Raw genomic sequence first — 24352 nt, 5'->3', positions numbered from 1 at the left:
ATGGTCAACGGCCCGGGCATATTTAGCATGTTGTAGGCGTAGTGTGATGCCGCCATGAACTTGGCTAGTGCCGGGTGGCCGAGGATCCCGTTGTAGGGCAAGGGGATCTCAGCCACATCGAAGAAGATCCTCTCCGTCCTGTAGTTCAACTCTCCTCCAAACGTCACGGGCAGTGTGACCTTCCCCTTCGGGTGGCTCCTCCCCGGATTGACCCCTTGAAAAGTGCCCGTTTCCTCGAGGTCTCCATCAGGAATTTGCAGCCTTTTGATCACGACGGGCGAGATCAAGTTCAGGCCGGCCCCGCCGTCAACCAACATCTTGTTCACCTTGAGGTTGCGTATCGTTGGTGAAACCAACAATGGCAAACACCCGACCGCGGTTGTGCGGTCAGGGTGGTCCTCGGCGTCAAAGATGAGGGGCGTGCTGGACCACTTCAGCGGCTTCTGAGCGTCGAACGATGGCTCCGCTGCTGTAATCTCACGCGTCCACTGTTTGAGCTGGCGGTGAGAAGTATGCAACGAGGCGCCACCATCGACGCACATGGCCGCCGTAGCCTTCTGGAACTCTTGCTCACCGGACTCGTCGTCCTCGTCGTGATCATCGTCTTCTTGTTTCTTGTCACGGCCCCGGGCGGGCCTCTCTTGCTGGTTGTCCTTGCCGGGGCGGCTTCCTTGGCCGCCATGCTTCTTGTCGGATTCGTCGGCACCGTCCTGACACTTCTCCTTGTCCCGCCTCTCGTACTCAGCTTTTTGCTTCTCAGCAAGCAGCTCGACTTGTCGGCAGTTCTGGAGGTCGTGGCCCTTGGTGCGATGGATCTGGCAGTATTGCTTGCCGGAGCTCCCTAGCTTGTCGGCAGCTGCTAAGGCCGGCAGGCGGCACACCCGGCAATCTCCTTGCCGGGGCCGTCTGCCTTGACCTTCTTGGCAGCGCCGGTGTCGTCAGACCCCTCGACGGCAAGTACGGCCTTGCCCTTGCGTTTCCTGTTGCGACGCCGGCCCTTCTTCGTCGAGGTGGCAGCGTCTTCGTCGGTAGAGTCGGTTTCCGCACCGGCGTCTTTGCCGGGGTACTTCCTTCCCTCTTCATCCCGGGCGCATCTTGCGGTACAGACGCAAGGGCTCATATATACGCGCAAGCACTCACCGCTATAAGCACACACACACACGCAGACCCTACCCCTATGAGCACCTTCGAGAGAGTGGGCCAGCATATGATCTTGAGATTTTACTTAGTCACCATAGGTGCCTCGTAGTCGATTGGAACGTCTCCTCCCACTGAACGCACATCGCCGAAAAATACTGAAATTAACCCAGGATAAATGCGAGCACCGGGACTTTAACCCTGGTGGGGTCGAGAAACCACTGTCCTCCTAACCATCCAACCACATGTTGGTTAGCACGACAAAATGTATGTGGTGACCGTGATGAGCTTATTCTGAAGTCCAGTGACCATATCGTGCTTTCGCTTCAAATGCAATGACCGTAAGTGTCATCAACAAAATACGGAGCATGCATCAAATGCAAAGTCCGTCAGTGTCATCAAGAAAATACGAAGACGTATCGTGAGCTAGATACCGTATGATCACCACGAGAATGTATACGGTGACCGTAATGAGCATATTCTGAACTCCAGTGACCGTATAGTGCTTTAGCTTGAAATACAGTGACCGTCATGCGTGTGTCGTGGGCATGCATACTTTTAGAGGGCCGAGAGATAGTTTGTGTGCGTACGTGAAAGTGGTGTAGAAAGAGGGGATGTCCGGTGGAGACAAGGAGAGATATGCCCTTCGTTTCTCTTTCCGTTGACTAATATTTTAGGAGAATATATAAACATTCACAATGCAGAACAAATATTTTTGGAGGCACCATGCAATTAACTTTCATGTATAACATTGTACTATTGTATATGCTTATTTTCTTAGTGGCCGATTGCGTGTGTGGTGTGGTGGGCACATCATTTCTAGTTGTGGTGGGTCAACATGAGGACTCATGGGTTGGTTCCATCCAGCGCCACATAGGTTGGATCGAGACACGTTATACGACCCATGTGGAGGACTCGGCGTACAACACGAAGCTAGCTACCAGAGTCGCGGAGGACTCTATCCCCACTGGTGATAAGCCGACTCTATATGATTTGTAACCCTAGGCCCCAAGTATGTTATAGAAGCTTGGGGGCTAGTTCATCGATAGTATACACACACGCACAATGCCTGGTATTCACGTGTACTTTGTACACACCCCTATCACTAATATACAATACCAGGAGTAGGCTTTTTCCTCAACTGCAAGGGTCCGAACTAGGGTAAAACTTTGCCTCGTATTACCATCCAGCCTAACAGTCAGGGATATCCTACCGAATGATATGATGGAATCATATCTGCCAACTACTAAGAGAGAGGTGTGTCTGGGGGGGGGCAATGTGTGCGAGAGAGGCCTAAAGATAATGTGCGTGCGGGAGACACGTAGGCACATATATGTGCGTATAGAGGGCTAGTAGAGACCGTGCGTGTGTATATATGCATGTGAGAGAAATAGTGTTTTCCAAACAAGCGCGTCCCAAACCGAAACATTGTTCCCCCTTAGTTCCCGGCCTCCCTCCGTTTCCCCATTCATACTCCGTGGGCGCCAAAACGCCCTCTCCACCAGCCGTGAAACCCCAGCCTCCTCCGTCCTCCACCCCATAGCACCCAATCCATCGCCGCCCTCCTCCATCACGCCGGAGCCGGTACCCCGATGTCGTCGTCCAACACAACCGCAACCGCAACGCCCTCAAGGACTTAGCAGCTGAAGCTGAGGTAGAGCTGCCTCCACGACGCAGACGCGGACGTGCGCCGTACCAGAACCACTCCGACCACGCCGTCCTGCGCCTCACTGCTGCCGCTCCACTGTCGCAACCGTCCACCGCACCGGAGCTGTTCCCGCTACGCCGTCATTCACCACCTCAGATCTGCTTCCCCGCCGCTGACAGACGGCCACCGGACCACACTAAACAACTTGGCCATGGGTTCGTCCAAGGCTGCACCGTCCTCCACAACTTCTCGTTTCCGGCGAACCACAAGAAGATCGTTGGAAAAACAGAAGGAGGACACAACACTGCCAGCAGAAAGAGGTACTCCTCTTCCCTTATTCGTGCAAACCTTACGTCTCTGCTCACACCGTATTCATCCCACGAAAGAAACTAGTTGAGCGCTTCTTACTGCATGTTCTTCGTGATATCAAATGCACAAGGTTTCCTCCCTTTACTATTTCACCTTTGCTAGAGGTCAATAGCCTGCCTGGATTTCAATTCAGGGCAAGTTGAACCGCAATTAAAAGAAGCAGCACCCGCTTAGGCGCGCGGAGCACCTGGTCCGCCTGTTCGCCGGGGAAGCGGCGCATCGGTGTCTATCATAGGGGTGTGGGGCGCAGGAGCTGCTTGCGCCCGATCTGGAGGTCGGCGGGGCTTGAATGGATTGCCGGGGGGCGGTGCCAAGCACGGCGGTGCGGTGAGGTCGAGGGGAGGGCGCAGGCAGGGGACTGGGCCGGTGGTCGCTGCCGTTTCGAGGAAGATCGTCAACACTGACTGGCTGGAGGTAGATGAAGGCGATCTGCCCATTCTTTGTACATCGGACGGTGCAGAAAAAATTGACTGACCTATTTGTTTTCAGTCGAATGTTATTTTCATAGAATCCTGTAGTAATTTAGTGTGCCATGTTGTCACATCCCAAGTTCTGGCAATGCCTGGTAGTAGCATCTTGTGTTGCATCATGTCTAAGTTTTAATTAAACTTGAAATGGGGACTGATAAACCCTAGCAGCAAATGAAATACAACTAGGGTCAAATTAAATCTTTTCCATCTACCCAAAATGGCCTTTAGAAAAGTTCATCAATTTTGGAATGGGTGAAAACTTCTTCCAAAAATGATGCACACATTTCTAGGACATTTCTGGATTTTGGAGTTAATTCATACATATTTGAATTTCGACAATTAAATGCTATATAATATTTTAAATGTCCAAATAATTCCGAACTTAAGTGAGGGCTGTTGGAAATATTCCAAACAGAGCCCACAATTATTTTCAGGGTTTTTGAAAATGCCTTAGCATTTTAATTAAGTGAAAACAATTGTAGAAAAATAGAAAATAGAAAATAAATTAGAAGAGAGAGAGAGAAGTTACCTGGCCACCTACCTGTCGCGGCCCAGCCCACCAGCGCCCTCCCTGTCGTCTTCCTCCTTGGACAGTAGGACAGAGGCGTGCGCCTCGCGTGCGCAAGCACGCGCCCCCGGCCACCTCCTGCTTGCCGCCTCCCTCTGGACCTCCCGGACGACGCCACGCACACCGCGTGCCCAACCCTCTCACCCTCGCCCACTTTCCCCTCTCTCCCGCAAGAACACGAGCTAGACCGAGCGAGCTCGCCGACGCCTATCGCCGTACCCATAGCCACCGGCCACCCCTTGCCCTAAAAGCCAGTCCAGAAGCTCCGCCTCACCGCGCTGCTTCGCCTCACCGACTAAAGGGAGCCCGATAGGTCGACAGCATCGCCAGGATCGCCGTCTTTGCCGCCTACTGCCGCACCTCGCCGTCGTCGATTCACGGGCTCCAGTGCGTCCCCGAGCCAACCGACCTACCCAACTGACTCGCGGTGAGCCCTTGAGCGTCTCCCCTCCCCCCTTTTGCTTGCTCCCGTGCCGTAGCGTCGTTCCCCGCCATGACCGAAGCCGCCGTCCGCCATGGCCGTTGTTCCTGCAGCGATCGTGCTTCTCCGCTCGAACCCGTGCACCCCGCATGCTCCTGGAGCAACTAGGAGGCCAACGCCACCCCTAGCCAGCTTCCTTGCAAGCTGCGGCCCCGCATCCGCACACCTCCGAGCTCCGGCCGCCGCCCGGCTCGTCGCCGCCGCCATTCCTGGCCACCCCAGCAACTCCCACCACCACCAATAGATGCGCGCTGCCCCCAGCTAGCCGTAGGTCCAAACGGCGCTCGATTCCGTGGACTACAGCGCGTTCCCGAGCCCCTCCGCCGCGGTTGTCGTCGCCGGTGGCTAAACGCCGGCCGGTTGACCGTTTTGACCGGCGGGGTTTGACCTCATCTGCCCTGGGGTTTGACCCCTCTCTCTCACTGACGTGTGGGCCCCAGGCCACTAACTAAACTAGGTTAGTGTTAGTTTAACGCTAACTAAACTTAGTTAGTTTAGTTAACCACTGACAGACGGGACCCACAGGTCAGGGTTGACCTGGACCGTCTCCGTTGACTGTTGACGTCACCCTGACGCAATGCTGACACAATAACTCTTTTTCTGGATTTATTCTTATACATGAAATTCCAGAAAATGTTATAAACTTCAAAAATTCATAGAAATTAATCTGTAACTCCAAATGCAAAGATTTATATATGAAAATTGATCAGAAAAATCCAATCTTTCCATATGTAATGGTTTCATGCATGTCAGAACACTTTAACCTTGCTTATTAAGTGAAACAAGCTAATGCATTAATATGACTTCATATCATGGGCTTTCATTTGAATCTTTGATTCAAATGGACTCAAACCAACCTGTTTTAGAATGCATTAGCCAAAACACACCCATATTGCCATGTCATAGCATGCATCATATTGTTGCATATTTCCATGTGATGATTGTGTTCCGATGTGTCTTTCGTGGTAGGTTCTGCCTCCGAGGATACCCACGAATATCCGACTGAAGGGCAGTATCCTACTACCACTCCATCAGGCAAACAAAACCCCCTTGTTCATTCCAATACAATCCCACTCTCTCGCTCTTGCTCTCTTTTACTGCATTAGGACAACAATGATTCATCTGTTACTTGCTGCGGTAGTTGAACCCCTTTTCCTCTGCATGACCTGTCATTGCCACAGTAAATAGATGAAACCCACTAGCATGAGTAGGAGTTGTTTGAGACCTGATGTGCCTACTCATTCATGCTTGTTTTTCATGCCTGCTACTTCTTAGAGTTGAGTCAGGTCTGATTCATCGGGGATGAATTGGAGGTGTGTGAACATGTCCTACTGTGTGTGAGCTAAGTGTGTGAACACGATTTGGTAAAGGTAAAGGTGAGAGGCCATGTAGGAGTACATGGTGGGTTGTCTCATTGAAGCCGTCTTCAGGAACTGAGTTCTGTGTTTGTGATCCATGATCAGCTACTATCACGCGTTGGGCCCGAAACCAATGGACCCTCTCGACTTATTAACTGCCCTTGTCCTCTGTCCAGGAGTTGCAAGTAGTTTCTAGTGTTTGTAGTATGCTGGGGGCCGTGCGCAGCGCTGACCCGATGGGTGGGCTGTGTTGCGGTAGGCACGTGGCACAGTGTACCGGGCGCCCGTTTGGTGTCTCGGGAACCCTGCACACATCGGCCGTTGAGGACACCCCGGCCGGATTTCCTTGCGGATGGAACCTGAATAGGCGATAATCCTGGACTGGAGACTTGTGTGGTTAGTCAGGTCATGGCTGACTCCCTCGCCAGGCTTCCGCTTGAAGGTTGCCGAGATACACGACGTGTACATGGTGGTAAGTGGAGAGAGCGTGTGTGAAGAAGTACACCCCTGCAGGGTTATAAATGATCTATTCGAATAGCCGTGTCCGCGGTAAAGGACTTCTGGGTTGCCTGTACAGTTCGTAGACAAGTGAAAGTGGATACTCTAAAATTTCGCAAGATAAGCGTGAGTGCTATGGATGGCGTTCTCGTAGGTAGACGGGAGCGGATCCATAGTGGTGTATTGAATGGTGAATATGTGGACTCGTGTGCGCCACCTCAAAAGAGTTACTTGCAGTCGTAGTTCAGGTTAGCCACTGAGTCAAAGCTGGCTTACTGCAGTTAAACTCCACCACCCCCTTTATTGATATCGATGCATATGTAGATAGTTCTGATGTAAGTCTTGCTGGGTACATTTGTGCTCACGTTTGCCTATTTTATGTTTTGCAGAGAGAGACGTAAGTCTCGCTAGTACTTCCGTGTGGACTTTGACGTTTAGCTTGATACCCCAGCTACGATCTTGTGCCCTCGGCAGGATCTGGTAGATAGTCAGGCTTCTTAGCCTTTTTCATTTGTAGATGTCTGTACTCAGACATGTTAAGCTTCCGCATGTGCTTTGACTTGTATGCTCTGAATGTTGGGTCATGAGACCCATGTTTGTAATATCTCGCTCCTCAGAGCATAATGAATAAATACTTTGAGTCGTAGAGTTTTGTTGTGATGCCATGTTGTATTTACACATATCGAGCATATTGTGTGTATGATTGAAATGCTTGGTATGTGTGGGATCCGACAACCTAGTTGTTTATCCTTGGTAGCCTCTCTTATGGGGAAATGTAGTCTTGTGCTTCCATGAGCCATAGTAGTCCGCTACAGCCCGGTTCACCGGAGTCCTGCTAGCCCAGCACTACTGCTCCGGAACACTTGACTGGCCGGCATGTGATTCACTTCGTTCCTGTGTCTGTCCCTTCAGGGAAATGTCACGCGGTGACATCCGGAGTCCTGCCTAGCCTGCTACAGCCCGGTTCACCGGAGTCCTGTTAGCCCAGTGCTACAGCCCGGATTCGCACGCTGCTGACCGACATGCTCGATGTTGATTCATGTATGCCTGTCCCCGTAAGTTAGTGCCACTTTGGGTTCACGACTAGTCATGTCGACCCGGGTTCTCTATCATATGGATGCTAGCGACACTATCATATACGTGAGCCAAAAGGCGCAAACGGTCCCGGGCCATGGTAAGGCGACACCCGTGGGAATACCGTACGTGAGGCCGCAAAGTGATATGAGGTGTTACCGGCTAGATCGATGTGACTTGGAATCGGGGTCCTGACACATGCATGTTGCAGAGCTATCATATGTCTCCCGTCATTTATTTCTCACCGACCTGCTATCTGCTACCTTTACACTGTACTAATTGTGTACACACTTCACCCATACTCACACTATTGTTTTTTTATGCATGGGTATTTCAGACTCTGGCGCAGTGTTGATGAATGCTGAAAAGAAAAGACAGAAGTCGCTCCAGTGTAATTCAAAGATAAGCACTAAGCGTTTCAGCGCTCTAAAGGATGCAGTGTCAGCAGTTGGAGACAGTAAACGTAGCTCTGAAGTTGATGATCTCAATTGCCACACACAACCATCCCAGGTGCTTGCTTTAACTTCGCGCTGTCAAATGTGGTTGCATGTTGCATATGGTGTCTAGCTTGTATTGCTTCCAATTTGGTTAAATTGCATCTGCTTACTTTACACATTATACCTTTGATAATGACATGCCTTCCTGTTTTTGATACATACTCCCTCCGTTCGGAATTACTCGTCCAAGAAATGAATGTATCTAGATGTATTTTAGTTGTAGATACATCCATTTTTGTGACAAGTAATTCCGAACGGAGGGAGTACTACATATGTCTATTAACCATGTTAGTACATCAAACTAATGCTCTTTTTTATCCCTCGTCAATCACTTATGATGAGACAGTCACCCGGGTGGGTTACTGTGAGACGCCATACTCGTTTGAAGAGTGCAGTGTCATCCTCCCCACATGATTCTCAAGAAACAGCAAGGCTAAATGAAGATAGTCAACGTAGCTCTCTAGTTCATGACCGCAATTCCCCCACACCACCATCACAGGTGCTTGCTCTAACTTCGCAGTGTGATATGTGGTTGCATGTTGCATACGGTGTCTAGCTTGTAATGCTTCTAATTAGGGTAAATTGCATCTGCTTAGTTTACACATTATACCTGTGAATATGACATGCCTTCCTATTTTTGGTACACACTACATCTATGTGTTAACCTTGTTCTTACATGAAACTACCTCTCTTCTGTATCCTGCATCAATCACTTACAATGAGTCACCTTTATTCGTTGCATATTGCATATTATTTCTAGCCTGTTGCCATCTATTGCTTCTAATTTGGTCAAATACATTTGTTAGGGCACCCTTTTAATTTGGCAGAGTGATATTGGTTTCATCTTTCATATGGTTTCTAGCTTGCATTGATTCTAACAAGTTCAAGCACCTTGTGCTTAGTTTACACTTTATACATCATACATGTCAATATGTCACGCCGTCCTGTTTTCATACATATTCCATCCTCCTATCATGCGGCTGCCTTACATGAAAGTAGTGTTCGTCAGTATCATGCATCAATGAGTTCTGAAGAGCAAATTTTATTCCTTTTTCTTGTGGGTTTGACTTGACAAGGCAAAATCAAGAAAGAGGAAGGAAAAGAGTAAGGAAGGCGATGATGGTGGTCCTCTGCAGCAACGTAAACGGAGCATCTGTACCGATTCTCCTTGTACTGATAGTGCATTACAAGGTCCAAGTCTCCGCTCCCCTACTCCACCATCCAAGGTGCTTGCTCTAACTTGGCAGTGTGATATCTGGTTGCATGTTGCATATGGTGTCTAGCTTGTATTGCTCCTAATTAGTGTAAACTGCATCTGCTTAGCTTACACATGATACGTGTGAATATGACACGCTTTCCTGTTTTTGGTACATACTATATCTGTCTATCACACCATGTTCTTACATGAAACTACTCTTCTTGTGTATCCTGCATCAGTCACTTATGATGGAACACCTTTAAGTTGGCAGTGTGATATTGGTTTGCGTCTTGAATATGATTTCTAGCATGTATTGCTTCTAGTTTGATGAACGCCACCTATGACGAGACAGTTTTAACTTGGCAGAGTGATATTGATTGCACCTTTCATATGGTGTCTAGTTTGCAGTGCTTCTAATTTGTTGAAGTGCCTTCTGCTTAGTTACCACATCATAGGTGTGAATATGTCAAGCCGTCCATTTTTTCGTACATATTCCATCCTCGTATCATGACTTTGCCTTTCATCAGAGTAGTGTTCGTCAGTATCATGCATCAATGAGTTCTGAAGAGCAAATTTTATTCCTTTTTCTTGTGGGTTTGACTTGACAAGGCAAAATCAAGAAAGAGGAAGGAAAAGAGTAAGGAAGGCGATGATGGTGGTCCTCTGCAGCAACGTAAACGGAGCATCTGTACCGATTCTCCTTGTACTGATAGTGCATTACAAGGTCCAAGTCTCCGCTCCCCTACTCCACCATCCAAGGTGCTTGCTCTAACTTGGCAGTGTGATATCTGGTTGCATGTTGCATATGGTGTCTAGCTTGTATTGCTCCTAATTAGTGTAAACTGCATCTGCTTAGCTTACACATGATACGTGTGAATATGACACGCTTTCCTGTTTTTGGTACATACTATATCTGTCTATCACACCATGTTCTTACATGAAACTACTCTTCTTGTGTATCCTGCATCAGTCACTTATGATGGAACACCTTTAAGTTGGCAGTGTGATATTGGTTTGCGTCTTGAATATGATTTCTAGCATGTATTGCTTCTAGTTTGATGAACGCCACCTATGACGAGACAGTTTTAACTTGGCAGAGTGATATTGATTGCACCTTTCATATGGTGTCTAGTTTGCAGTGCTTCTAATTTGTTGAAGTGCCTTCTGCTTAGTTACCACATCATAGGTGTGAATATGTCAAGCCGTCCATTTTTTCGTACATATTCCATCCTCGTATCATGACTTTGCCTTTCATCAGAGTAGTGTTCGTCAGTATCATGCATGAATGAGTTCTGAAGAGCGAATTATATTCCTTTTTCTTGTCGGTTTGACCTCACAATGCAAAATCAATAAAGCTGAAGGAAATTGGCAAGGCATTGGATGATGGTGGTCCTTCCGAGCAACTGAAACGGAGGTTCTCTACAGATTCTACTCCGCCATCCTCCCAACAAGATTCGCAAGACAACGCAAGGCTAGACAGTCAACGTAGCTGTGTAGATGATGAGCACATCTCCCCTACTCCACCATCACAGGTGCTTGCTCTAACTTGGCACTATTATATGTGGTTGCATGTTGCGTATGATGTCTAGCTTGTATTGCTTCTAACTTTTTTGAATTGCATCTGCTTACTTTACACATAATGCCTGTGAATATGACACGTGTTCCTGTTTCTAGAACATACGTGTACATGATGAGCACATCTCCCCTACTCCACCATCACAGGTGCTTGCTCTAACTTGGCACTATTATATGTGGTTGCATCTTGCGTATGATGTCTAGCTTGTATTGCTTCTAACTTTGTTGAATTGCATCTGCTTACTTTACACATAATGCCTGTGAATATGACACGTGTTCCTGTTTCTAGAACATAAGTGTACATGATGAGCACATCTCCCCTACTCCACCATCACAGGTGCTTGCTCTAACTTGGAACTGTTATATGTGGTTGCGTTTTCCGTATGATGTCTAGTTTGTATTGCTTCTGATTATGTTGAATTGCATCTGCGTAGCTTACAACTTATACCTGCAACGATCACTTACCCATAAGACACATTTAACTTGGGACTGTGATGTAGGTTGCATCTTGCATTGTCTTCTAGCTTGTACTGCTTCTAATTTCTTGAAATGGCACTTACGACGAGACACTTTTTACCTGATAGAGTGATATTGGTTGCATGTTCATATGGTGCCTAGCTTTCATTTCTTCTAATTTTGTTGAAATGCCTTCCGCTTACTGTTTTTTCATACATATTCCATCCTCCTATCGTACGTGTGAATATGAAACGCTGTCTTTTTTTGTATATATTCCATCCTCCTATCCTGCGCTTGCCTTACATCAAAGTAGTGTTCGTCTGTATCATGCATCAACCAGTTATGCAGAGCTAATTTTATTCATCTTCTTGTGGTTTTGACTTCATAAGGCAATATCAGAAAATAGGAAGGAAAAGAGTAAGTTAGGGGATGTTGGTGGTCCTCCGCACCGACGCAAACAGAGACTCTCTAGATTTGCCACTGCTACTGCTAATGAAGTTGAAGTCCCAAGTCTACATGATGAGTTCATCTCCCGTACTCCACCATCGCAGGTGCTTGCTCTAAGTTGACAGTGTGATAATTGGTTTCATGTTGCATATGTTGTCTAGCCTGTATTTCTTCTATTTTGATTAAATTGCACCTGCTGAGTTCATACGTTATACATGTGCATATGACATGGCGTTCTGTGTCTAGAATACACTGCATCTATCTATCATACCATGTTCTTACATCAAAGTACTGCTGTTGTGTATCCCGCATCAGTCACTCATGATTGGACACTTTTAACATGGCAGTTTGATAGTGGTTGCATCTTGCATTGATTTCTACGTTGTACTGCTTCTAATTTTTCGAATTGCCACTTATGACAAGACACTTTTAACTTGGCAGAGTAATATTGGTTGCATCTTTCATATGGTGTCTAGCTTGCATTACTTCTATTTTCTTGAAAATCCTTCTGCTTAGTTTACACATCGTAGCTGTGAATATGTCATGCCGTCCTGTTTTTCTTACATATTCCATCCTCATACGGTTGTCTTACATCAAAGTATTGCTTGTCTGTATCATGCATCAATGAGTTCTGAAGAGCGATTTTATTCTTTTGTGTTGTGGGTACGGCTTGACATGGCAAAGTCAAAAAAGAGCAAGGAAAATAATATAGTAGGGAGTGGTGTTACTCGTCGGGTGAAACGGAAAAGGATCTGCCGTCCAGATTCTGCTGGTACTTATAGTGCAGTAGAAGGTCCAAGTCCACCGGCTAAATCTACAAACACAGTATCACCTGCTCCACCAGCTGCAGCATCCGCTTCAACTGTACCAGCATCTCAACGAGTTACTCGTTCGTTTGCTCCGGAACTGGCCAGTTCCCAAGCTGCCTTCACACCTAACACTACTTCCGAAGCACTGCTGACACAACAGGACTTGGCAAGATCAGATGAACCTCATGAGCATCAACACCAAGACGGTACCTGACCGAGTCAAGTTGCAGTTGCATGCTCCTTTATATGTACTCTCACAGTTTGATGTACACTAACACTTTCCATATTCGTTGTTGAACTAGCACCACGACGCAAGCGGAAACAGACATCAGGGATAATGCTTGACAGATTAACAAAATCTAAAGGAGGAAGAATGGAGATCCATTTTGAGGCAGGTTTAAAAAGGCCACGTGATGCTACAGAGTCAGCCAAGTTAGTATCAGAGGCAGCCGTTGCCGTTAGGTGTCATGCACGTATCCTCCCAACGTGGATCCAGTACAGGAATGAGAAAGACAATACCCAGTTTAACACCTTCCTTGACCATTTATCCGTAAGTAATGTTATTCATCGCAATTAGTAATATTGTCTTGCTCTGTCCCATACTTTCTAGCTTCCTCCTAATAAGACTCACATTCTTTTTTCAACAGATGAGGTTCAAGTTGGATCCGAAAGATGATGCAACTAAACAAGCATGCACTCATGTTTTTCAGTCTGCTCTGCGACAGTATCGGTACCACCTTAGAAAATCTCACTTTGAAGGCAAGGCTAACAATGAAATCGCCCAAACATCTCCAGTGGAATATATTACAGATGAAGACTGGACAGCCCTCGTTAAACACTGGTCTGATCCAAAGTATCAGGTAGGCTATATGTATTTGATCAGACCACATATTGAACTTGTATTTATGTATGTGCCTTACAAGTGTATCTTCTTCTAGGCTAACTGTTTGAAGAACAAGACCAACCGTTCTAAAGTGAAATTCCAACAGACAACAGGATCTCGTAGCTATATTGCACACTGCGAGGCTCTTGTAAATAGCTGCTACTTCCTTCTTTTTTCTGTGCCATATTATCGTATCTATATTGACTTGTTCCAAATACAGAGGAAAGCCTGTGCGGACCAAAAAGAACCTGAACCGAATGCAGTGCAAATCTTCAAGGATTGCCACACCAGCAAGATGAAGGGCATGAGCACACCAGTTCAAGCCGCTGTTGTAAGTCCTTACTCCTCCTGCCTTTGAACTGATTGGTACTGTGATGTGTTCATTTAACTACTTGGTTTGCAGCCAATGTCAGTTACTCTGTTCACTTTTATACACAGTTGTCTTAACGTATCATTTCACCTTACATGGTTTAAAAGAGATGAAGGATATTCTTTTGGTCTTGATCTGTATTCTAGTTGTTATGTTCACGTGCGCACACAATGATAAAATAGCCTGTTTGTTTTATATCTGTTTGCCCATGATATGAATGATGTCATACTATGTTCATCCTACTTTAAACCATGTCTCTTTATCCTTAGATGTCAACGAATGTGAGGAAATAGACAATACAGTAGGCATGCTACATGGACATATGTTCCGAAAGTGATTTTATTATGTAGTTGGCACTACAATACATGCTAATGTATTACAGTAGTTCACCAAAATAAGTTATGTATAAACGTGTAACCTACTTTGTTTGTTTTTGTCTCATTAGTAACTTATCTGGTACACTAATCTACAAGTTCAAACTTTCAGGAAGCTATGGAAAAAATGATTGAACAGCCACAACCACCTGAAGGTGACGAGGCTACCACAGGCACAATGTCACCTCTTGCTGCAGTGCGTCAGTATCTCTCCACTAACAGTGCAAAAAGCACCTTCCTGCGTAATTCTGGGTTGGTTGTCAAGGTAACCTCGTCCAAATCGCCTACTGAACAAAATCTTCCTGCTAGACAGAGTGATATATCTGTGCTCCAGACACAAGTCCAATCCCTAATGGACGTCGTTTTGGAAACAAGAATAGTGGTTGACAAATGTCGTCAAGATATGAATGGTTTTGAAACCAGACTATCAGACATTCGCTTCGTTGTTCAAGAGCAATGGCGGAAAAAAGGTGAAGATCGTGCTGCTCCATCAGATTCTACAGCCTGAAACATTAGCACTCAGGTCAAATGATCTGTGCTTCTATACATCTGATGGTGCTTTTATCTGCAAGGACTGTAAACTTTATGCCAACAGGCCTTTTGTTGTGATACAACATTTATGATGCTGCCAAAGGCTGCAATAATTACGACGCTATTTTTGTATAGTGTAGGTTTATCTTAGTAATGTATTCGGCCGAAAGCTTCGTAGGAGCCCAACATGCCAACATTCGTCGGGCCCATTCCAATTGGGCTAAAAACGATTATGGGCCGAAATTTGCATGTAGCCCACTAAAAATATCTGGGCCTAAATCAGCATAAGATTTCATATTTTTCTGGTAGGCCTGTGCCCATAGTGGGCCTTTAACAGGCCTAAACATAATTTGGGCCCTCAGTAACAATAGGCCGTTTACAGGTGTAAATATCTCGAGCCCATAAAAAACATGGGCCTTTAAAAGACCGAAAGTGAGATTGGGCCCATTTACGATGCGGATCTTTCACAGGCCGAAATTCGGACGGGCCGTAAATGCGCCGACCTAATACACGGGCCTTTAACAGGCCGGAAGTTCGGTCGGGCTAGATTATCGTCATTTTTATATGGGCCGTTAATGGGCCCGATGTGACGTTGGGCCACATATGGCCCATGGATTTCGTCCGACGTTAACAGGCCGAAAATCACAACAGGCCGAAAGTGGCCCAAATCTATAGTGGGCCTCTAACAGGCCGAATGTCAGACATGGCCGAATATGACCCAAATCCTTCACGGTCGTTTATGGGCCGAAAGTTTCAATGGCCTGTAAATGGGCCCAAATGAAGCAGGACCTTTAACAGGCCGGAAATACACCGGGCCGTAATTCGGCCCATATACTTAGCGGACTGTTAACGGGCCAGAAGTGACCATGGGCCGCGATGATGACAAGTTTAGGACAGGCCGTTGACGGGCCGATTTGACACTAGCCGTACGGGCCTTAACTGAGAATGTTGGGCCTTTAGCTGGGCCGGCCCATTATGGTCCGCAAAATCTCGCGGGCCTTTAGCTGGGCCGGCCCATTATGGCCCGCAAAATCTCGTGGGCCTTTAGCTGGGCCGGCCCATTATGATACGCAAAATCTCGTGGGCCTTTTGCTGGGCTGGCCCATTATGGACCGCAAAATCTTGTGGGCCTTTAGTTGGGCCGGCCCATTTAAACTTTATGGGCCACTTTTGGGCCGGTCCACGTGTCAACATATCATAGGCGCATCTCGCCCATTGGATGAGTGACACCTGTGCCAACGCAGAGCTGACACGTGTTTCCGTCAGCCAATCAGAATTTTACACGTGGGAAATCCCCATTGGTCCGGGCTGTTAACGGGTTATCGGATCCAAAACCGGACCCGGTAGCTTAACGGCGTTCCGTTACGATGGATGCCATGTGTTGGTGACCCTTGACGAAAGCACTTCTGTGACGCGCGATTTATCGTCATGGAAGTGGACACTTCCGTGATGATAATTTTGGTAATGTCATGGAACACTTCTACGACAGCACAGGTATGACTATCTTCATTCTGTCATAAATTTGTCATGGATGTACATGCATGACAAAAAACGTGACCTACTATGACAAACACGTATCATCACGGAAGTGTATTTTTTTGTAGTGTTATAAAGATGCTCTACAGGTGTCTCCGAAGGTATTTGTTGGGTTGTCATAGATCGAGATTAGGATTTGTCACTCCGTGTTTCAGAGAGGTATCTCTGGGCCCTCTCGGTAATGCTCATCACTATAAGCCTTGCAAGCAATGTGACTAATGAGTTAGTTGCGGGATGAAGTATTACGAAACGAGTACAGAGACTTGCCGGTAACGAGATTGAACTAGGTATGATGATACCGACGATCGAATCTCGGGCAAGTAACATACCAATGACAAAGGGAACAACGTATGTTGTTATGCGGTTTGACCGATAAAGATCTTCGTAGAATATGTAGGAGCCAATATGAGCATCCAGGTTCCGCTATTGGTTATTGACCGGAGATGTGTCTCGGTCATGTCTACGTAGTTCTCGAACTCGTAGGGTCCGCACGCTTAACGTTCGATGACGATTTATATTATATGAGTTATGTGTTTTGATGACCGAAGTTTTTTCGAATTCCCGGATGAGATCACATACGTGACGAGGAGTCTCGAAATAGTCGAGACATAAAGATTGATATATTGGACCATGTTATTCGGACACCGGAAGTGTTCCGGATGGTTTCGGGTAAAAGCGGAGTGCCGGAGGGGTTACCGAAACCCCCCGGGGGAACTAGTGGGCCACCATGGGCCTTATTGGAGAGAGAGGAGGGCAGCCAGGGCAGGCCGCCCCCCCCTTAGCAGTGCGAATTGGACAAGGGAAGGGTGATACGTCTCCAACGTATCTATAATTTTTGATTGTTCAATGCTATTATATATTCTGTTTTGGATGTTTAATGGGCTTTATTATACACTTTTATATTACTAGCAAAAGAGCCCGTGCGTTGCAACGGGAGAACAAAATCCTCGTATGCACCAAGCGACTCATTCGCGTTGCCACTTCTATCTTCCATCTTCTCCTTATGATCTTATTGTGGTTTGTGGTTTAATATGCCACTGTCCTTTAATTTCGCCCCCTCTCTTTCATTTCTCCATCAGAATCTTCACCTTCCGATGTTACGAGGTTTATGATTTATGCCACTGTCCTTTAATTTCGCCCTTCAAATTTTTATACATTGTACATTTGACTACCTAGGAAGATCCTGCCTTATGATCTTATTGTGGTTTGTGGTTTAATATGCCACTGTCCTTTAATTTCGCCCCCTCTCTTTCATTTCTCCATCAGAATCTTCACCTTCCGATGTTACCGAGGTTTATGATTTATGCCACTGTCCTTTAATTTCGCCCTTCAAATTTTTATACATTGTGCATTTGACTACCTAGGAAGATCCTGCTATATGTCTAAGTTTAGTAGTAACGAAAATGTACCAAATTAAACCATGCAAGTCACACACCATATATAACAGTAATATTTCTAAGCGCATCAAGCAAATTACTTTGTTAAACAGAGTAACCACACAGGAAAATATATAAAATCACGAAGATGCACACTATTACAATAATTCTGTTGTGGTGAAATTAATAACAAAAAATGATTGTGGAATTGGGAGGAGATGAGAAAGATAAGAACAGTTTGATATTGTGCATTGTACATTGTACATTTTACTGATTAAGGAGTTACATGTTCCCGATTCAACTCGGAAGGGAGATCACAGTCAGCCAGAACAGCTAAAGCTCTCTAGTGTTGTTACTTCTCAGTCTACAATAGATTTTTTAGGTACACAAATATACTCAGATGCAGCTTGGTCGTTGGAGCCAGGACAAGCTGTAGCAAAGGCGGACATAGGTGTTTGCTTACAAATTAACGGGCAACATACCGAACATGTATACATCTCTGCTGTGTGGCCACCAGTAGCATCAGCTCTGCAGGTAGAGAAGCTTATGGACTGCTGTTGGCGGTGAAGATTGCAGCTCAACTACATGTGTAGGATCCGAAGTTTTTGACAGACTCTGCCGTGCTTGCCTCAGCTGTTGTAGAACCTGATGTTACTAAAGCAGGTCCGTGGGCTATCCGGCCAATCTTAGCTGCTATCCAGACCACGCCTACATTTCATCCATGCAGAATACTCAAAGTGCACAGGAGCCTGAATTTGAAGGCACACCATCAGTCTAGACTTGCTGTCAAAGTGCAAGATAAACCTTTCAGCTCTACTTGCCTACATTCAGATCAAGGTTTAGATACTAATCTGGAACGATGTCCTACCTGTAATGAGCTATCAGCAATGAGTGCTCAGCCACTCGAGCTGCTATTTGTAAAGTGTGCTTAATGCCATATTAATAAAATCCTTCTGTTAAAAAAATCAAACTTAATTAGTGTGCCTAACTTTCAGGTTAGTGTGTGGTTACAAATATTCCAACTACGTAACTGACCCTGAGTATGATACTCTTTGACTTCTCCAGTATAGACTAATTAATAGTACAATAATATTTGCATGATGCAAACGTATAGAACTCCTTAATACAAAAAGATTAGATAATCCCTATTAATTTACCATGTTAGCACTTACAAAACCTACCCTGTATTGCTTGCCGCTGGCAGCACCGAATATGGACATGCCTGCCGCTCCAATCGTAATAATATTAGCTGAAGGAGCTTCTATCAGGTAGTCCAGGCAATGCAAGAGAAAAAATTCAAACACAATGGAAGGCATATAACAACTATTAGTTGGACGGCATCACATGCCAGTATGTCTCCACCAAGTAGATTGGATTTTTACATCCTGCCGCCGGATCGGTTAAGGGGTGATGATGATTCCAGATATTTTTCTTAATTTCTCTGTTCAAAGTAATTGTAATCTCGAGCACAGATTTACTCGGTGACACAAAACTAACTAAAAGATCATTCCTAGTTTTTTGTTCGTTTACTGACTTAAGTGTAGCATCTATGCATATTTCAGACTTGAATCAAACTGGGAGAAAAATAACTTATTTGTCCATAGGGAGCAAACAGAGAATTAAACACAGACTCAAACGTTGGACTAATATAAAGTATAGGTAACGCCTAATATAAAATACAAGCAACGCCCAACTTACAGAGATTGGACACCCAGATTAAACAGAAAAAATGCATACAACTTTAGTGAACGCCCAGGTTACAAAGACTGATTTTGATTTGTAAAAAAAGGGCAAATCTCCAAGCAATATTGAACAACGTGGGCTACTATGAGTACAGGTTAATAGATGTGACGCATTTGGTTAATGGAACCTGACTACTGGTCCCTTTAATTCTTTTTACTTAATTAGCTTGATCAGCTGATAGAACACCTTCCTTTTGTTAGCTATCTAGAAAAAACACTAAAACTACTTGTGAACCCAGTGCATCTCAATCAAGATACAGGTTAATAGATGTGAAACATTTGGTTAATGGAACCTGACTACTGGTCCCTTTTATTTTTGTTACTTGATTAGCTTCAGCAGCTGACATGACACCTTCTTTTTGTTTTTCATGAATTGCAGAAGCTTAATTACTTGAGCTATCTAGAAAAAAACATTAAAACTACTAGAGAATCCAGTGCATCTCTATCAAGATAAATCATACTGTAGGTGTTGACATCTATGATCGTTTCCCCATTCATACTCTGCATTTCTGCAACTCCACTTGAAAAGGGCATGGAATCAGGAAAGGCTACAATCTTCTGATGAATATTCAATCCAATGGTCAGACTGTGGATACATTAGTGCCGAAGCGCCACAGGATAATTAGTTGCTAATTAAATATGGCCTGAACCTCAATTGACACACTTATTGTTCAAGTTTAAGGACCAACCACAACATACTGTTAAGCTTGCAAAATGGTCTTACATTATGGGACGGAGGGAGTACATGTGTAAATTTTATGAAAGCTAGAAACTCAAAGTCTTTTACACCCTATTGATCTACATCCAATGAATTATGAGGCACTCTTTCCTTAGCTACATTTCTACAACTGCCATCAGGGATGCCAGCCAACAGAGAAGCTTCTCAAATATTATTCTGAATCACTGAACCTATCTAACTAAATATGAATCTTTAAGACTTGTGTCAAACAGGGAGCAAGCAGAAAACTGTTCATGAACTTATTTGGTCATGGATTTCAATCAAACAGAGAGCAAACAGGGAATCAAACAGGGACTGGCAAACAATGGAGTAATATAATGTACAGGCAACACCCGGCATACATAGATTGGATGCTCAGGTTAAAGAGAAAAAAGTACAGGAAACATTAGTACACGCCCAGGTTTCACAGATTGTTTTTTATTGAAGCAATATCTAACAACGTTGGCCTAATTTGGGAAAAGCTGATACATACCACAACGTTGGACTAATTTGGGAAAAGATGATACATACCACAACATTGGACTAATTTGGGAAAACTGATACATACCTCTGGTGTAGCACGTTCGGACGGCGGATGTTCTTCCTCCGGCGAACTCAGCAGAGGCGACATTGGATGGCTCGGTGGCGAACTTGGCGGAGGCGACATTGGAATGCTCGACCGATGTTCTTCTTCCAGTGAACTCCACGGCGGCGACATTAGACGTTGCCAAAACCACCTTGTCCAATCATATGTGATGTGAGAAAATTGTTTGTCACAGCTGCAACATCTTTGAAGCTTTGAAAATTCAAAACCTTCAATGGGGCTTCGTGTCCCAAAACCTTCACAAATGCTCAAATCTCCTAGGCCTAGTAATTTTGCAGTATTTGCGAGCACTGAGCAGCATAATGCAGAATTGGTTTATGTCACATATGCATGAGCATAGTACACTGTGTCTTTGGACCTGCAAACCCATATCACAATGGATAAGCATGTGAGCACCAGCATGCCTGCTAAAACCGGCAATACAATTTTCATCATGTTTCTCTCTTTCTTCCTGCCTTGAGAGATTCAGATTGATGTTATCAGACAATGTTTGTGGTACAAATTCCAGCAAACTCACAATGATCGAATATTACTATGGGGAAGGTTAATTTGTGTGGTACCTGCAGTAGCCACGCCGGCGACAGGGAGGTGCAGCGTGTCGCTGCCAGCAGCACTGCCTCCCAACTTCTTGGCGTCGATGAGGTCCCCCAGCCAGACCAGGCACCTGGTGGCGTCCTCCTTGGAGCTGTTGCTCAGGTTGGCCCGCCGATCTACAAGCTCCAGCCTCCGCCGCCGCCGTTCTAAAAGCTCCAGCCGCCACCGCCGATCCTCATCGAGCAGCCGCGCCGCCGCCAGCCGCTCAATCCGCCGCGTTGACCTCCAGCGGCGCCGTTCTGCAAGATCCAGCCGCCACCGTCGATCCAGCCGCCCCCGCCGCTCTACATCGATCAGCCGTGCCGCCCCCAGCCGCTCGAGCCGCCGCGTTGACCCTGCTCCACCTCGCCGCGCGAAAGAAGCTGTCTCTGCCCTGACCAACGGCGGGGGACTACGAGGGCGACTGCAAGGGGATGGGAGAGAGTAGCGAGGGTTGCCGGGAGCGGAGGGATGGGGCGTGGCGGCGAAGGGAACCCTAGCGCCAGGCGTCTCTCGTTCTCGTGCGGAAGAGAGAGCCTCCGTCGAATCGTTTTTTCTTTCACTTAATAGAATAGATTAATGGATATGAAAGCGTAAATTCACGGGAAAAGCGTAATGTGACGGCCCGACAAAGTCAATCCGTGCTTTATTATTAGGGAAAGAAGATTTTTGGGACTAACCTATTAGCCGGAGGCCCAGCCCAAATTGCTGTTTTTTTGCCTATTTCAGTGTTTCGAAAGAAAATGATATCAAACGGAGTCCAAACGGAATGAAACATTCGGGAGCGTGATTTTCGGAACAAACGTGATTCAGAGGACTTGGAGTGGACGTCAAGCAATCAACGACGAGGCCACGAGGCAGGGAGGCGCGCTTGCCCCCCTGGGCGAGCCCCCACCCTCGTGGGCCCCTCGTAGCTCTCCTGGCCGACCTCTTTCGCCTATATATACTCATATACCCTGAAAACATCATATACGGAGCCAAAACCCTATTTCCACCGACGCAATTCTCTGTACCCGTGAGATCCCATCTTGGGGCCTTCTCCGGGGCTCCGCCTATCGGACCACGGGTTCCGGCAAAACCCTTAAGGTTCGAACTCTGGGATGCGCGCGAAGTTCTTTCCTCCCTACCGATCCACGCCCTAGATTTGCTAAGATCTTGCGGACTAACTCGACGAACTCACAACACAAAAGACACAAGATTTATACTGGTTCGGGCCACCGTTATGGTGTAATACCCTACTCTAGTGTGGTGGTGGTGGATTGCCTCTTGGGCTGATGATGAACAGTACAAAGGGAAGAACGGCCTCCTGAGATTGAGGTGTTCTTGTGCTCTGTGAGCTTGTGGGTGAGAGGATGGAAGATGGAATCGATCCCTCCTACTGTGGTGGCTAGTTCTACTTATATAGGCCCTGGTCCTCTTCCCAAATATTGAGCGGGAAGGGAGCCAACAACGTCCAATTTGAAAGGGGACAGCTAGTATAGCTTATCCTGACAAAAGTAGTCTTCGCCTGCAAAAGCTCTGGTGGTGACGCTGCCTTGGGCTCCATGGTGACCTCCGTCTTGCCGTCCTGCTGGTCTTGGTCTCGTTGCACTGATATGGAAACCTTTGCTCGATGCCTCGATACTCCGCGACTGCGCTTGCTTCCTTAGCACCAAAGGGGAAACAAGGACGCTGCGCGCGCTGGCGCCCGCCTGGCGCCCGTCTGGTCTCGATCGTCATGGCTCATGTCACGAGGACCTCGCGAGGTTTGCCCTGCCTTGATCTCTTTGCTCCTCGCGAGCCAACCTTGTGAGGCCGCTCCTGAGGAGGTCTTGTGTCGTCCGCCTCGCGAGGCTTGGCCCCTTGCGAGGGTCTTGAATGCCTTGTTGATGAAGATGGGCCGTACGGGCCCACGCGCATACCCAGCCGTGGGCCGCAGGCAGGCAAGTCTGGGGACCCTCGTTCCCAGAACGCCGACAGTAGGCCCCGGGCCCAAGGCGTGCTCGGGCTTGGCTTCGAGGCGAATCCAAAGGTCAAGTGCGGAGCGCCGCAGGCCCCAAAAGCCTGCGCCTTGGTCGACGCATGGTGGTTGATTGGACGTGGGCGTCCGCTTCCCCACGCTGCCTCGGCAACTGCCTGACTTGACAAGTTCCTACAACATGCAAGGGAGAGCCATCATTACCTGTGATCGTGGGAGGCATCGGTTGGCCTTCTCTCGCTATAAATGGGGAGGGGGGCAGAGCCCCCGTCGCCCATCTCTTTGCAGTCCGCTTGCTTCTTCCTCCTTGCCCGTCTGCTAGTAGCAACTCCGATGGCGCCAATCCGAAGGTTCTCCGCTGAAGAGAAAGGAAAGGCTCCCCACGATGATCCAGGGCGCTCCCGCCGAAGAAGAGGCCGGTCCACCACCGCGACGTTGTCGTGAGGGCGGAGGTGACGAGGCCCTGGTGCGAACGGCCGCCTCCAGGGTATCCGCTGCCCTTGTATACTCAAGCCGGGGGCTCAGGAGGGGGAAACGGCGAGCGGCGCCGCCCGCGCCGTGGTGACACGCGCCGTTGCCCCTAGAATCCACGCCACGGATTCCTCGCGGGAGCTCGTGCTATGGGCGCCGATGCCTCTGCGCTCATGGATACGCCTCCCGTGGTTCTTCTCCGATGCGATGCCACCGAGGGGGCCCCTTGAGCTCTGGTTGCAGCATGCCGACTGCGACGCTCCGGTGACCGGAGCAGAGGTTGAGGTGGTCTCCTCCGGCAAGATCTTCATGACCTGCGGCTGGGGTGAGGTTGCGCGGGTTTGCCGCGCTGAGGGCGCCCTCGCGATCCACTTCAACTATGACGGCGCCTCCACGCTGTTCTTCAAGGTCTTCGATGCGGAAGGCCGCCGCTTGGAGTGCTGCCCTGAAGGGGTGCGCTAGGACGGTGCGCGCCCGGCCTGCGGCTCCTCCAGCAGCAGCGACTCTTGGGTGTCCAGCGGTTCTCCTGAGCTCTATGAGACTCCGGAGATGAGCGACGATAGCTACGTGCCCCCGAGCTCTCGCCACGCTCGGAGCAGAGCCACGACGTCTAGCCGCCGCCATCGCTGATC

Source organism: Triticum aestivum, chromosome 5D (genome assembly GCF_018294505.1).
Source record: "Triticum aestivum cultivar Chinese Spring chromosome 5D, IWGSC CS RefSeq v2.1, whole genome shotgun sequence".
Taxonomy (NCBI): Eukaryota; Viridiplantae; Streptophyta; class Magnoliopsida; order Poales; family Poaceae; genus Triticum; species Triticum aestivum.
Note: the sequence above shows the minus strand (reverse complement) of the source record.